The sequence below is a fragment of the Pteronotus mesoamericanus genome, unplaced genomic scaffold (genome assembly GCF_021234165.1).
Source record: "Pteronotus mesoamericanus isolate MK-2021 breed Mesoamerican mustached bat unplaced genomic scaffold, CSHL_Meso_final contig_56, whole genome shotgun sequence".
Taxonomy (NCBI): domain Eukaryota; kingdom Metazoa; phylum Chordata; class Mammalia; order Chiroptera; family Mormoopidae; genus Pteronotus; species Pteronotus mesoamericanus.
In genome coordinates, this window is record NW_026555201.1 from 21,453,853 (window position 1) to 21,470,876 (window position 17,024).

Below are 17,024 nucleotides of genomic sequence, written 5' to 3' on the forward strand. Positions count from 1 at the left end.
CTGGAGGGAAGGGAGCTCCCGGGCAGAGGTGGGCAAAGAGGGAAAAATGGGACAACTGTAATAGCATAATCAGTAAAGTATGTTTAAAAAAGAAATACTCAAGAAACAAAGGTTTAGAAGCAATTAAAATATTTTTAAAAGATATTTATTCATTTCACATGTCATTATCATTGTTTATGAATTTATACACTTGCATATTTATTAGTTAAACTAAGCAAGTAAAACAATCCCCAGTTATACCTTGGGAAAATATACCCAAGCGATCTGTATGAAGATGACAGAGATAATAGATGAGTGGAGATATAGCAATAACTTAAATATGCATACTACAGTGCTTTCCTCTTTATATACTATAATTGACATAGGTAGAGTGTAACATGTTCATTTTCATATGGAGAAACTGAGTTTCAAAATGATAAAATGCTACAGGGCATAGCTGAGTTAATAAGAGAAAGAAGGCATGGATGTCTTCTAAGTCTTAACCAATGTTTATTCCAACACATTTGAATGCACTGTCTGTGTTCTCTGCGAATTCTTAAAACAGCAACACAGCATGATAGACAAAAATGTGTACTGAGCTAGAAACAGGAAAATGGTGTGAGTGCAGGGCAAACAGGAACAAAGCAGTGGCCAAGAGTCAAGTTTTAAATGGCAGATCAAATTCAAAGGAAAATATCGCAAATCTAATACAATTCCAGGTATGATCATGTGTTAGTCAAAACAGGCTTGGCTATGTGCTGAGATAACAAACAACTTTAACATATCAGTAATTTAAAACAATAAAGATTTATTTCTTGCTCCATTGAGGGGTGCATGGGAATGCTAATCTGGTGTATCTTCATTTAGGAATTCAAGCTGATGAAGTAGCCATTAACTATAACATTGCTCATCATCAAAGCAGAGGTGAAGCACACTCTAGAGAGTCTCTTGCTGATATTCAAATGACACACATCACAACTGCTCACACCTCATTGACCAGAATAAATCACATGGTCTCACCCAACTACAATGGGACTAGAAAGTACAATCCTATCACATGCCTGCAAGTAGAAAGAAAAAATATTTGGTCAATAACATTAATAAATACCACACTTTTGTCAAGGCCAAATTAATAAAGAAATCTTTAACAAGAACTTGAAATTGAAGGTCATAGGCAGCCAATTAGGGTAGATGAAGCAATGTTGATAGAAACTTGGTATCTGTGAGTAACCATTTTTCCATCATAGTCATAGAGAAGCAGAAAAGAAAAAAAACTAACAGTTTACAAAGAAAGACATAGTGAGGCAGATACTCAGAGCAAAACAGAGAAAAGTGATAGATTGTAGCTAGGAGTTCTGATGGCTTTCTTGATATTAACTCTAGTCATTGGAAAACCATAGCTGCCTTTGTGTTTCATTGGATAATGTCCTATTTTTTGTAAATTCACTCCAGTTGGTTTCTGTTATTTGCAATCAACAGAATTTTAATTAATGATACTAATTATTTCCTTAATATTATTCTATCAACTAAAATACAATGTAAAGTCTAACACAATATAGTACTGAAATAGCTCCTCACATTAATGGGCTTTATTTTATTTTCCTTGTACAAAATATACTGATGCAGAAAATTATTTTGAATTCAGAATGACTAATACAATATTAGGGAAATGAATATATGGTATTAGATAATTTGGATATTTTTCTCAATGTTAAAAACTGAATCTTATTCACCTAAGTGAATACCAATGAAAATAAATTGTCAGTTAAAAGTGTTTTTCCACTACAGAAACAAACAAAAACACTGTAACAGATTTTTTAAGAGCTGAGAAAGTACCAAATAATCAAGCAACCCCGTCTAATATTTAAAATATTAAAGAGAGTTCACATCAGCCAGAAAACAAATTATTAGAATGTATAATGATATTCAGACAGAGAAATGGAAGACAGAAAGCATTTAAAAGTGTTCGAATCAAACAAAGTTCAAATTCAGAAAGAATGTGTTATTTTTGCAAAAAAAAGTAGAACATAAAACAAAAAGTTTCTAAAGTTCTTAACATGAGTCATCCAAAACCATTTCATATCACCTACTCCTGTCCTTGAGCGCAACTACAATGCTTCCATACATGCTCAAGTGCAAAGTAACAACTGTGGTAGACAACCCTTTTTCATTGTTCTTAACTTTATGTGCAAGAAAATCATTTGGTTCATATTATGAAAAAAGTAGATAATCATGATAGTCCAAACTGTCAGTTTGCTTTAAACATTTCTGAAAAGATAAAGCGATTTGCAAAGACCTGCCAAGGATATGCCAACTACTTTAGTGCATGCTTGAATAAACATGAAACAATATTTGGATATACTGATTCATGATAAAATTTTGTTATATATTTATAACAAAATGTATTAAAAAATGTTTCTCTTAGTATGAGAGCCAATAATGCTTTCAAATCTCAAATGAATTCTGAAATCTGTTTCTTAGTAAATGTAGCATAAGGATAGGATACGAATTACACAAAGGTTAAGTTTAATGAACTGAGGTACAACATATTGCCTACCATAAAATTATGATTTAATCATTATATTTTCCAACACAATCCTCTAATTTTTAATAGCAAAACATATTTGCTCACACACAGTATTTAAAAATATTTTTATTTTCTATTTACATAGGATATAAAAATTATGATTGTCTTCTCATTCATATCTCTAGTCTCAAGTAGGTTAAAAAATGCTGATCAGCATAAACACTGACAGAGATCCAGTGGTGAGCCATTCTCTGCAATGTTGTGGTATTGATTTATTTTAAAAATAGTTGAGTGTCTACTGGGTGCCAGATGCTGTTTTAAGTGCTTGGGGTTCAGCTGAGTACGTGACGAGCAAGATATTTATTTTAGTAAATGCTGTTAATTGGTTAGAAAAATATCTTAAAACAAACCAAAAGGATGTGATATAAGTGCTATGAAGAAATTGAACTCAGGTAAAACGACCAAAATATAATGTACCAATATCCCTTGCTGGGACTCCAACTGGGTGTTCCAACAACCTCTTTTAACCTCTCCTCATAACCTCAAGATTACAATATGCAGTTATCTATAAATACAGTTATCATGTGTACACAGTAATAACTTTTTCACACAACAGCTTAAAAATATGTTTATGAACATAAGCCTGTTTTTTCCCTCAAAATGGAATAATAGCAAATTTCCCATTTTACAAAATGGGGAAAGTAAGCCTCAGGGACCTTATATGGCTGGCCCAGGTCTACATGACACAGCTGGAAATTGAACATAGGTGTATGGAAGAAAATTGTATTGAAATTCTTTGATATGTCAAGCACATGATGAATATTATAAAAACAAATAAGGCATGGTCCTGACTTAAATATGTTTCATCTAGGATATGGTTCACGGTTCTTAATTCCTGGGTAGAAGCAATCAAGCTTTTGCTAAAATTAACCTAGAAAAAAACCTAACATTTTGGAAACACATGAGCCTGGAAATATGTCAGAGGCTTAGTTTCAGCCATGCTTCCTCCTAGTAAGTAACTGTCTCACTTCCACATGTCACCAGAAATTGCATGCAAAAAAAAAAAAATTATCTATCTTAAAGTTTAACTTTCCCTTTTATAATTTACAAATATTATCTAAGATGAATGAAAAAACCAGAATGAGCTCAAAAGAGCACACTAGCAGAGACTTCCTTGTGTCCTGTGCCTGACTGACACATTTGAAGGCTAATGCACGCGTTGCACGGCCCCAGTGGTCATCAACAGAGACAGGACAAGGAAGTGGCTCTTTTTACCCGTTTAAATGTGATTTGCTACAAGTAGTTTCTTGGGATCATTGATGTGTTAAATGGCTTCTGGAGAAATGGACTTATTGAAAGGCAATCAAATAGATTTCCCTAGAGCTACACTAGATAGATTTTCAAAGTGACAAAAAGGGTTGCTGAATTCCTAGAGGCATCTTCTTTTGAAGGGGATTCAAATAGAAGTGTTCTTGTTGGTGCTAAAAGGCTTAATACTGGCTAATGTCCATAGCAGATCAGAACAATGAGCAAATTTAGAAAACTGCTTTCATTTATGCCTCCAATAATATAGGCAAGGCCTGCAAATCAAGTTCTTCCTTGCTTCAGTGAATTCATGTTTATTAATACATTCAAACGTATCTTTTTAAAAGTTAATTTGACTTTACTGTACTTTATACCTCAGGGAACTCTCTTATGAATCACTAGTCAGAACATTACAAATTACATGAAATAGCATTTAACCATTAGAACTGAAATACTGAAAAGGGAATAATTCACTAATTATTTATTTTAATTCCCTATTTTACTTTCCTTCCAGAATTATCTAATGGTTATGGTCAGTTACCTTGGGAAGTGCATGTTTTTCCACATAGGTCCTCAGTGGCTGGAGGAGGTCTTCGATAGGGTGTGACCGCCAGATGACTCCCTAGCTGGACCCAGGTAATCAGTGGCTCCTTACCCCTCCCTTTTCTTTAGAATGTGCATTCGCCAACTGTCCACAGTACAAACCATATTGAACAACAGAGCCCTGAGAGAATAATGTGTTGTTAAGAAGATCTGGATGGTATTTGTGACCAAACCTAGTTCAGGCCTTTATATAAACATTTAAGATTCTGGCAGGTGGGAGTGGAGATCTACTCATTTTGTGGCCACCCAAGACCAGCCTGGTGTGTACGCTCCTTGCTCATTAAACTTGCCACCTACCAACGTGGAGTGACCTGCCTCTTTCTTTGGTCTCTTCTGGCCATCCATGCATGGGGCCAGTTTCAGATTTCATCTGGGAAATTCCTGACATTGCAAACCTGAACCAACACCAGTCAATCAAGGTGCAAATAAATAAGGGTAAGACCCCAGAGTCTCAATAACAGTTAATTTCACAATTCCCTGCAAGGCTCCCATCCAAACCTGGCACAGTCTGGTCCCTGGTGTGGAGCCATGTTTTGAGGAAGTGGCCATGTGAGTGACACGAAGCTGGTACTCTCTTCATGGGGGACGTTGGTTCTTCAGCTAGCCCCAACACAAGGCCCCTGGGGAGGCATTTACTCCTAAATTCAGAACTGATATTTTTCCAAATTCAAACTCACTGGTTTTAGTGCTTGGCCCATAAGGAGCACTCAATGAATACTTGTTTAATTAAATTAATTAATTATAAGGTCAAATGGCAGGATCCCAAAAAGCATGCAAAAAGGCAAGCAAAACAGGAGGTGTCAAGAAAAGATGCTAACAACTTCCTATTAATTTGCCTTCAGTAAACCAACACATTCAATATGTTAAAACTGGGAAAACTATAAGACTACAGGGAAGTCTAAGGATACCTTAGTTCCACTCTGTTGTTCTCAGAAAGGTAGATTTCTAAATTTTCCAGAAGAATGATTCTCTCATTTTTTGTAGAATATCTCTAGGAACAAATGACTTCGCATTCTCCTGAGCAAACTGACATAAAAATTTCATGAGGATAAACCAAATGGTGTAGGTTAAAAAAGATGATTAATCACCATATCATTTTGAAACTTAATTTTTCCTACTTTCCAATAAATCATTTATAAGGACTGTTTGTATTTAATTTTTATTATTTTTCTCATAATATGAGAATTGTAAATATAAAAATTAAAATCTATTTTCTTTATATAAATTTTGGAAAACTCTGGAAATTTTGAGAATAAAGAAAGAGCACCTGTATTCCTACCAATCAGTATCCCAGCATTATATTTTTTAAAAATATTTTGGTTTATTTCCCTCTAGTCCCTTTGAATTTCCAAATTTAAATAATATTGGGTTGTTTACTCTGTGTGTGCTGCATCATCCTTTCTTAATTAGACATTACATTATGAACGTTTCTCAAGACTTTAAACAATAACCAATCTAAGATTCTTGACAGCACTGTTACAATGTAACCTATTATAGTGTGTTTAATGGTGACCCCTCTCCCCAAAGATATGTTTTTGAACCTGGGAATGAGACCATAATTGGGAAAAACTTCTTTAAAGGCGCAGTGAAGGATTCTGAGATGGGGATCATCCTGGATCAGGGTGGGTCTTAAGTCCAATAATAAGTGTCTTCATGAGAGAATAGAAGGCGAGAGGATGCAGAGACTAATATGAAGCTTGAAGGATAGTGATTGCCAGTAGGAAGCATGGAATGCATTCTCCCTCAGTCTTCAGAAGGAACCAATCCTGATAACACCTTGATTTCAGACTCCTGGACTCTAGAACTAGAAGAGAATACATTTCTATAGTTTTAAACCATCCAGTTGGTAGTAATTTATTCTAACAACCTGAGTAATTAATACATATGTGAAAAGACCATGATTTATATAACAACTCTCAGACACAAAAGAATTTTTACCAGTTTTTTCTTTTGCTTTCCTAAATAATGCTGGAATGAACATTCTTTTTTATTTACTTATTTTTATTGTTTATGCTATTATAGTTGTCCCCACTTTTTCTCCCTTTGCCCACTTCTGCCCAATCTCTAATGAATACTCTTGACATTCACTCAGTCATTCAACAAATATTAAACATCTACTATATGCCAGACATTCCTCCATATAATTGAAGGAACAGGACACCAGAAAACAAGACATAAGGATTTCAGTCTTCATTGAGCTTCCAATGAACAATATATGTGATAAACACATAAGCTGTAGAGTATGTTGGAAGGTGTCTTGTGCTATGGAATAAAGAAAAAAAACACAATAAAGCAGTTTGGGTTGAAATGGCGGAATTTGCAATATAAATGGGAAAGACCTTATCGAGTAGCTGATGCTTGATTGAAGGTGGATGCCATAAGGGAGTTACCTGCATAATTAACCCAGAAAGACTTTCCAGGCAAAGGGAAAAGTCAATGTAAAGTGCCAATTTCTGAATGTGGCTTTAGGATAAATTCCTAGAAATGGAATTACCAAGTTAAAGTGCATGGACATTTTTAAAGCTCTTGATAAATATCTGCCTGAAAGATCGCATCAGATTAGACACCACTGGAAATGCATGAGTAACAAATTACTTCCCTAAAGTTTAACACTGTACATTATTGTTTTTAATTGCCAAGTTGGAAGGCAAAGACAAAACAAAAAATCCTTCATTGTTCAAATTTGCATTTCTGGTGAGAATGGGTTTTTTCCATGTATCTAGTAATCATTTGTATTTTTTCTTTTAAGAAATGTCTATATTTTGAAATGGATGCTTTCAAAAATATATTGAGAAAACATATTCAGTAATCTATGATCTTTAATATATGGTACAAATGTTTTTTCCCTTTGGAGCTTGCTTTTTAAGTTTGCATTTATTTTGACATGCAGAAATACTTTTAAGTTCATGTAGTAAAATACATCTACTTCTTTCTTTGAAGTAGTGCTAATTCACTTTGAAGAAGTCCTCAATTATTTTTATTTCCAGGAAAAAATGGATAACCCAGTATATTTTTCTTGTTGTTTTATAAATCTATTTTCAATTGAGTATATTTTATAAGAATACTTATAATTTTTCATGAAAGATAACTAGAAACTTAATTAAAAGTACTTAAATTTGCATTTCTTGCAAAATTCAAAGCTCAAATGCTAATCTACAGCTAAAAGTGAAAGCATGGAAAATTCAGCAATAATAGTTCAAATATGTCACTCTGGATATTTATTCGTAATTTAATTCTGGCTGTACTACAAAGTGCATATGTTTAAGAAACATTAGTTTTAAAATAAATTTTAAAATTATTCTAACACATTGTACTTTATAATATTTAATCTTATTTATAATTTGTTGTTTTGCATGTATATGTGTGTGTGCGTGTGCGTGTGTATATAATTTTTACCAGCAGAAAATATGTACTGAAAACAAACAGAACAAAATGTGGAATGAAAATGAAATGGATATATCAAACTCAGAGTAATAGAATTACCTTGATAGGGCATTAAATTTAACACTAAGTTTCCTGGCTTAAAAAAATACTTGATACAACAAAATCAAGTCTACCTCTGCTATCACATAACAAGTGGCCCACAGGGCTTTTGTAACCTTTGCTTGATTGAATTACTGCTACTGAGAGGTTCAGTGAAGCATTTGCTACTTCATAGCAGTCTCCATCATTCTGATATTTATAAATATCAAACAACAACAGGCTGCAGAGAAAAACTGCCACTGGAATAATGTGGCTTTTTCAAAATATCCAATATAAATTAGCATATTTATAAGTTTCTACTAAATTGTCAACCACCTTTTAGCTTTTCATATTTTCATTGTTTTCTAATTACTTACATTTTAAAGACATAAGTACTCAAAAATGTTTAAAATTGTTATACATTAAATAGCTTCATCTGTTTATATGTACATTCTAGCATTAGAAAGCTATTCATATAATCAAAAATAAGTGACAAAATAATAAAAATTTATTAACTATTCTACAGTTATTACTCTTAGCTTTTCATGAATTTGATTTTCAAAAATAAGTCAGGATCACATTTACTATACTGCATACATTACTTTAAGTTTATGTTATCTGCATTATATACATAAATTTATGACAAAAATTTTCTTCATTAAAAAGGAAATTTAGGTTATCTAAATTATGTGACTTACGGAGGACCTATAAATATTTAGGGAATTTTTTTATTATGTAGCTACAAACTTAGATAAGCAAATATATTGATGGGATAAATGTTCTGAATTCTTTAATATATTCCATAAATCAATAAAAGAACAAATTTTTATTATAGATGATTTTTAAGTCCTCACAAGTAAAACAGTGCCTTGCACTCCCTCTGCTGGCTTCAAAGACAAATTTAACTTTAAAAAGGTTCACTTATTTGTATAATAATGGAGCACAGAAAAACAGAAGAACTTAGAAACATTTTAAATGTTACATAATTACTTCAACTATAACAGTAATTTAACAAAGCATATTTATCTTCACTCGGGATTAAAAATTATAGTTCACTGTTATAAGAAGTGAATATTGAAAACATATTAACATGAAATCACAGTAATCAAACCAGTTTTGAGGTAAGCACTTTCAAAAAGATCAGTATAGAGAGTAGGCCATCCAAAAGAGTGTATTAAGAATTTAATAAATGATGAACAGGACAATTTACTTAAGTGGGGAATAAGGAGTTTGCTAACAATGTACGCTGATACAATTAGTCATATTTCGGGAAGAAAATAAAGATACATCTCCACCCCATACTTCTTCAACAAGACAGAAGATTTAGAAGTCTATGGCCAATAGACATATGAAAAAATGCTCAACATCACTAATCATCAGAGAGATGCAAATTAAAACCATAATAAGATATCACCTCACACCAGCCTTCAATAAATCAAAAACAGGGAGAGAGAAGATGACGGAGGAGTGAATGGGAGTCACGCTGACCTCCTCCCAAGACCAAACTGGAATTGCAACTAAATAGTGGAGTAATCACCTGGAAAGCAGCGGAGCGATAGTGGGAGAGGAGCCTTGGAACTGCGGACAGTGGATTCTACTCTCACACATCCCAACGGGTGAGAAGTGCGGTGGAGGCTCGAGAGGGTGGGCTGGGTGCCCACGGGCACTAGCACCAGAGGGACATTGAAACAGCCAGTTAGCTTCCCCCGAGAAGAACGGGATCTGAATCATAAACAGGGACCCCTAAACTACAGCAGCTAAAACCAAGAAAATACAGACAAAACGCAACCCCTAAAAGCTTAGGGGCACTCTCTGCCAGAGACAGGTGGCTGGGGATGCAAAGAGACATTTAAAGGGCCAACACAAAAGTTGCAGTGGCAGCCACCCTCCTTGATCTCTGGGTAGAGGCGGCAGCAGGGTGGGCTGGTGCCTGGGAAAAGACTGGTGAGGAAAACTTTGTGAAGAGAACTGACACAGCGGCCGGTGGAGCCTGGGTGATAACGCACTTCCCACTCTGCAGCTACTATCTCGCTCAGGCATAAGAGAATCAATTAACCTGCCTTTTGTGCGCTCCGCACACAGCTTGTACCCGTGTGAGCTGTGGGACTGAGTGCAGACTGGCTGGGAGAGCCTTGAGGAGAGACTGGAGATGGAGGCGTTGGGGAAAGAACGGGAGGAGGAACCAGGGAGCCCCGACTCCCTCCCCGTTCTGTAGTCTCCATTGCGGGCTGGAAAGGCGCGCCCCCAAAGAAGCAGAAGCGGGGTGTGCATGAACCGGACTGCCTGCGATTGAAACGCAGTCTGCACAGGGGGTGGATCCTTGGCCGAAGGGGTCACAGAACTGCCCGGAGGCCCCTGAGGAGAGTCTGGAAACAGAGGCATTGGGGAAAGAATGGGAGGAGAAACCGGGGAGTCCCGACTCCTTCTCCTTGCCGTAGTCTCCATTGCGCGGGAAGAGGCCACACCCCCAAAGAGCCAAAAGCTGAAAAGCACACATAGATACCCCAAAACACCCAGAGCAGGCGCGCACACTTGCGCTGAGTGACCGGCGAGGGTTGGCGAGTGTGTGTGTGACCCGCGCGGGCTGGCGAACGATTGCACCGGCCAGCAAGGCCTCCCACAGACTGGCACCCATACGGCCTGCGAGGGAGTGCACAGAGCAGCAAGGGCAGGCGTAAATTGACCCGCCCGCCTGATTGCAGAGCGGCCCACAAAATTAGTAGAGCTGCCCAGAGTCCCTGGAGGAGAGACCAGAGACAGGATTAACCGGAGAGTCCTGGAGCTGACTTCCTCCCATTTCCATAGTCCCCATTTGGCAAGGGCAAGCAACGCACCCAAAGAGCCAAAAGCGGGGAAAATACACAATAGAAGACCCTAAACTGACCAGTGCCGTGGAGCTCACCGGCCAGGGGGGCCAGATGAGTACGCGAGGTCGCGAATAAGCCCCCTGGTCTGGGGCAAACACATGCAAGCCCAGGCAAGCGGGGGATCCTGCCGCGCTGGGAACGCGCTCAAGGAGCCCGCGTGAGAGTGCAGAGGGATCCCAAAAAATAGCCCAGCCCTGACCAAAGGGGTCACAGAGCTGCTCCAAGCAGGAGTCAGACACAGGCATTAGACTCCTGGAAGGCTCAAACAAACAGCCCAAGGTCATATAGCATCAACAACTGACATCATCAGAGGCAGGCCCAGAAAGAAAAGTAAAGGACAAAAATACTTAACAGACTCTCACAAAAATGGGAAGAAAAAGAAGTTCCCCCCAAATGAGTGGAAAAGGGGACTCCCCACAGAGAGACCTAAATGAAATAGAGGCAAGGGAACAATCAGATACTGAATTTAAAACAATGGTTCTAAGAAGCTCAATGAGCTCAGCCAGCTCAAAGATAACTATGAGAAACTGCAGGAAACTATCAGGATCTTACAGCAAACTATATCAGCCTGGAAAAGGACATAGAAACTATCAAGAAGACACAAGAGGATAAGAAGAATACCGTTTCTGAATTGAAGAACACAGTAGAAGGAATCCAAAGCAGGCTGGATGAAGCCGAGGATCGAATCAGTGAGATGGAGGATAAGGTAGAAAGAAGCTCCCAGAAAGAGCAAGAAATGGAAAAATGACTCAAAAAGAATGAAGAGGCATTTAGGGAAATGCAGGACAACCTGAAACGCAATAATATCCATATAATAGGGATACCAGAAGGAGAAGAAGAGGAGCAAGGGATAGAGAACCTCCTCGAAAAAGTAATGATGAAAAATTTCCCTAATTTGAGGAGAGAAAGGCTCTCATAGATCCAGGAGGCACAGAGGACCCCACTCAAGAGGGACTCAAAGAGGTCCACTCCAAGACACATCATCATTAAAATGGCAAATGTCAAAGACAAAGAGAGAATCCTCAAGGCAGCAAGGGAGAAGGAGAAAGTAACATACAAGGGGGCCCCGATACGCCTAGGAGCTGACTTCTCAACAGAAACACTACAAGCCAGAAGGGAATGGCAACAAATATTCCAAGCCATGAAAAGCAAGGGCCTACAGCCAAGGCTGCTCTACCCAGCTAGGCTCTCCATTAAAATAGAAGGAGAAATACGGAGTTTCCCAGACAAAAGAAAGCTAAAAGAATACATCTCTACCAAACCAGCACTCCAAGATATGCTAAGGGGACTGGTTTAAGCAGATGAAGGAAAAGAATGAGACAGAGAGGAACACAGGTACAAAAAGAAAAGATGAGTAAGTTTCTATCAGTAATAACTCTCAATGTGAATGGACTAAATGCCCCAATCAAAAGACACAGGGTAGCTGAATGGATAAGAAAACATGACCCACACATATGCTGCCTACAAGAGACCCACATCAGAGCAAAAGACCTACACAGATTGAAAGTAAAGGGATGGAAAACAATATTCCAAGCAAATGGACATGAGAAAAAGGCTGGCGTTGCCATACTTGTATCAGACAAAGTAGATTTCAAAGCAAAGGCCATAAAGAGAGACCCAGAGGGGCACTTTATCATACTCAAAGGAAGAATCTATCAAGAAGACATCAACATTGTAAACTTATATGCTCCCAATAGAGGAGCCCCCAAGTTTATAAGGAAATTGTTGGATGACTTCAAAAAAGATATAGACAGCAACACACTGATAGTAGGGGATTTCAACACCCCACTGTCAAAAATGGACAGATCTTCCAAACAAAACATTAATAAACATATTGTGGTGCTGAATGACACACTGAATCAAAGAGACTTAACTGACATATATAGAACCTTACAGCCCAAAGAAGAAAAATACACATTCTTTTCAAATGCTCATGGCAGTTTTTCAAAGATAGACCACATGATAGGGCACAAAGCAAACCTCAGCAAAGTCAGGAAAATTAAAATAATACCAAACGTTTTCTCGGACCACAAGGCCTTGAAACTCGAAATCAACCTCAAAGAGAAACTTCAAAAACTTGGAAACTCATGGAGACTGAACAGTACACTATTAAACAATGAATGGGTCAATAATGAGATAAGAGAAGAAATCAAAAAATTTCTGGAAACAAATGAAAATGAACAGACAACAGTCCAAAACCTATGGGACACAGCAAAGGCAGTCCTGAGAGGGAATTTCATAGCAATACAGGCTTACCAAAAAAGATAGAAACATTTCAAATAAAAGACCTAACACTACAACTTCAAGAACTGGAGAAACAACAACAAATAAATCCCAGAGCAAGTAGAAGGAAGGAAATAGTCAAGATTAGAGCAGAACTGAATGACATAGAGATGAAAAGAACAATTCAGAGGATCAACCAATCCAGAAGCTGGTTCTTTGAAAAGATAAATAAAATTGACAAGCCTTTAAGCAGACTCATGAAGAAAAAAAGGGAGAGGACCCAAATTAATAATATCAGAAATGAAAGAGGAGAAATAACAACTGATACCACAGAAATACAAAGGATCATCAGAAACTACTATGAACAATTATATGCCAAGAAATTTGAAAATCTTGATGAAATGGACAAATTTTTAGAAAAGTATAATCTTCCAACACTGAAGGAGGAAGAAACAGAAAGCTTGAACAGACTGATAACAGCTGGGGAAATTGAAGCAGTAATCAAGAAACTCCCAGCACACAAAAGCCCAGGGCTGGATGGTTTTATAGGAGAATTTTACAAAACATTTAAGGAGGAGCTAACCCCTGTCCTTCTCAGACTATTCCAAAAAATCCAAAAGAAGGGAAGACTCCCAGACTTTTTCTATGAGACCAGCATCACCCTGATCCCAAAACCAGATAAAGACTCTACAAAGAAAGAAAACTACAGGCCAATTTTGCTAATGAACATAGATGCTAAAATCCTCAACAAAATATTGGCAAATCGCATCCAGCAATACGTTAAAAAGATTATCCACCACGATCAAGTGGGATTCATCCCAGGGATGCAGGGATGGTTCAATATACGCAAGTAAATAAACGTGATACATCACATAAATAAAAGAAAAGACAAAAACCACATGATCATCTCGGTAGATGCAGAAAAAGCATTCGATAAGGTACAGCACCCATTTATGATCAAAACACTCAGCAAAATGGGAATAAATGGGGCATTCCTCAATGTAATAAAGGCCATATATGAAAAACCTACAGCCAATATCATACTCAATGGGCAAAAACTGAAAGCTTTCCCACTAAGATCAGGAACACGACAAGGATGTCCGCTCTCACCGTTTCTTTTCAACATCGTATTGAAAGTCCTAGCCACAGCGGTCAGACAAGAGAAAGAGATAAAAGGCATCCAAACAGGAAAGGAGGAAGTAAAACTATCATTGTTTGCAGATGACATGATAGTATACATAGAGAACCCTGTAGACTCTACCAAAAAACTCCTCAACCTAATAAGTGAATTTGGCAAAACAGCAGGATACAAAGTCAACATTCAGAAATCAAAGGCATTTTTGTACACCAGCAATGCAATAGCAGAAGAAGAAATCAGAAAAAAAATACCATTCAATATAGCAAGAAGAAAAATAAAGTACCTAGGCATAAATTTAACCAAAGAGGTAAAAGACCTGTACGCAGAAAACTATACAACATTGAAGAAAGAAATTAAGGAAGACACAAATAAGTGGAAGCATATACCGTGCTCATGGATTAGAAGAATTAATATCATCAAAATGTCCATACTACCCAAAGCAATTTATAGATTCAACGCAATCCTTATTAAGATACCAATGACGTATTTCACAGAAATAGAACAGAAATTTCAAAAATTTATATGGAACCATAAACGACCCTGAATGGCCTCAGCAATTTTGAGAAAGAAACACAAAGTAGGAGGGATCACAATACCAGACATCAAACTCTACTACAAAGCCACTGTACTCAAAACAATCTGGTACTGGCACAAGAACAGACCCATAGACCAGTGGAACAGAATAGAAAGCCCAGAAATAAGCCCAAGTCTCTATGGACATCTAATATTTGACAAAGGGGGCAGAAGCATAAAATGGAGCAATAATAGCCTCTTCAACAAATGGTGTTGGGAGAGCTGGACAGCTACATGCAAAAAGTGGAAATTGGATCATCAGCTGACACCATACACAAAAATAAACTCAAGATGGATAAAAGACTTAAATATAAGTCGCAACACCATCAAAGTCCTAGAGGAGAACATTGGCAGGAAACTCTCAGATATCCCACGCAGCAATTTTTTCACCCATATGTCTCCTAAAGCAAGGGACATAAAGGAAAGAATAAACAAGTGGGACCTCATCAAAATAAGAAGCTTCTGCACGGCTAAAGAAAACATCAGCAAAATGAAAAGGGAGCCAACCATTTGGGAAAATATATTCCCTAATGATACATCAGATAGAGGTTTGATCTCCAAGATATATAAAGAACTCACCCGACTCCACTCCAAGAAGACAAACGATCCAATCAAAAAATGGGCAAAGGACCTGGGCAGACACTTTTCCAAGGAGGAGATACAGAGGGCCCAGAAGCATTTGAAAGGATGCTCTGCATTCCTAGCCATCAGAGAAATGCAGATCAAAACCTCCATGAGGTACCACCTCACACCGGTCAGAATGGCCATCATAAACAGATCAACAAACAACAGGTGCTGGTGAGGCTGTGGAGAAAAGGGAACCCTAGTGCACTGCTGATGGGAATGCAGACTGGTGCAGCCACTGTGGAAAGCAGTGTGGAATTTCCTCAAAAAGCTGAAAATGGAACTGCCTTTTGATCCAGTGATTCCCCTGCTGGGACTATACCCTAAGAACACCAAAATGCCAATACAAAAGAACCTATGCACCCCAATATTCATAGCAGCACAATTTACAATAGCCAAGTGTTGGAAGCAACCTAAATGCCCATCAGTAGATGATTGGATCAAAAATTATGGTACATTTACACAATGGAATACTACGCAGCAGATAGAAAAAAAGAACTACTAAACTTTGCGACAGCATGGATGGAACTGGAGAGCATCATGCTAAGCGAAATAAGCCAGGGGGTGAAAGACAAATACCATACGATCTCACCTATAAGCGGAACCTAACCAACAATACAAAGATGCACGGGAAATAAGACCAGCAACACTGAGAGGAAAAGAAATCAACAGACACAAGAGGGAAGGGGGGGGCGGGGGAGGGAAGGAAAGAGGAAAGTCAAGGAACATATAGCAAGGACTCATGGACAAAGCCAAGGGGGAGGATCTGAGGGAGGGAAGGAGGGAGGGGGCAAGGGAAAGTGGGGGGGAGGTAGAGACAAATGTATTTGAAAAAATAAATTAAAATAAAATTTAAAAAAACAAAAAAATTATCAAAATTGGTGAATTTTGCATCGTGATTGTTGAAGATGGAAGAAAATAAGCAACATTTTCAGCATATTATGCTTCATTATTTTAAGAGAGGTAAAAACACAACTGAAACACAAAAGAAAGATTGGTGCAGTGTATGGAAAAGTTGCTGTGACTGATTGAACGTGTCACAAGTGGTTTCCGAAGTTTCATGCTGGAGATTTCTCACCGGACAATGTTCCATGATCAGGTAGACCAGTTGAAGTTGATAGCAATCAAATCGAGGCATTAATTAAGAACAGTCAATGATATACCATGTGGGAGATAGCTGACATACTCGAAATATCCAAATCAATAAAATTATTGGTGAAAATGAAAAATGTGTTTATTTTATGGGGAAAAAAAACTACACAAACTTTTTGGTCAACTCAGTTAGTTGCAAGTGCTAAGAATTGTGAAGAAATTAAATATAAGGTATTGAAATAAAAGAGCAACTTAAAGTAGAGCAGTGTATGTGTGTATGTGCACATGCATGTATTTGGAGAGAGGGTATTTGACCACTAGGAGGGAGAAATAGAGGGAGAGGCTTCTCTGAGGAGCTGAGCTGTCCTAAATGTTGAGGGCTCGTTGGTCCCTGGGGCGGGGCTGAGGTGGGAGTGGGGAGGGCAGCAAGCGCAAGGCCCAGGACGAGTAGATCAGGCTGGGTGCTTTACGCTTCTGTAGATTGACCAGGAATCTGTCTTAAAAGGGCAAGAGGTGCTGACACCAGATATTTCTCTTGGGATTTAGAAGTAAGAAACATGGAAAGCACTTTCACTTGGCAGTGGGAGATGAAGCTAAAAGATGCAGAGGGCTGAAGCGACCATGTGCAAGC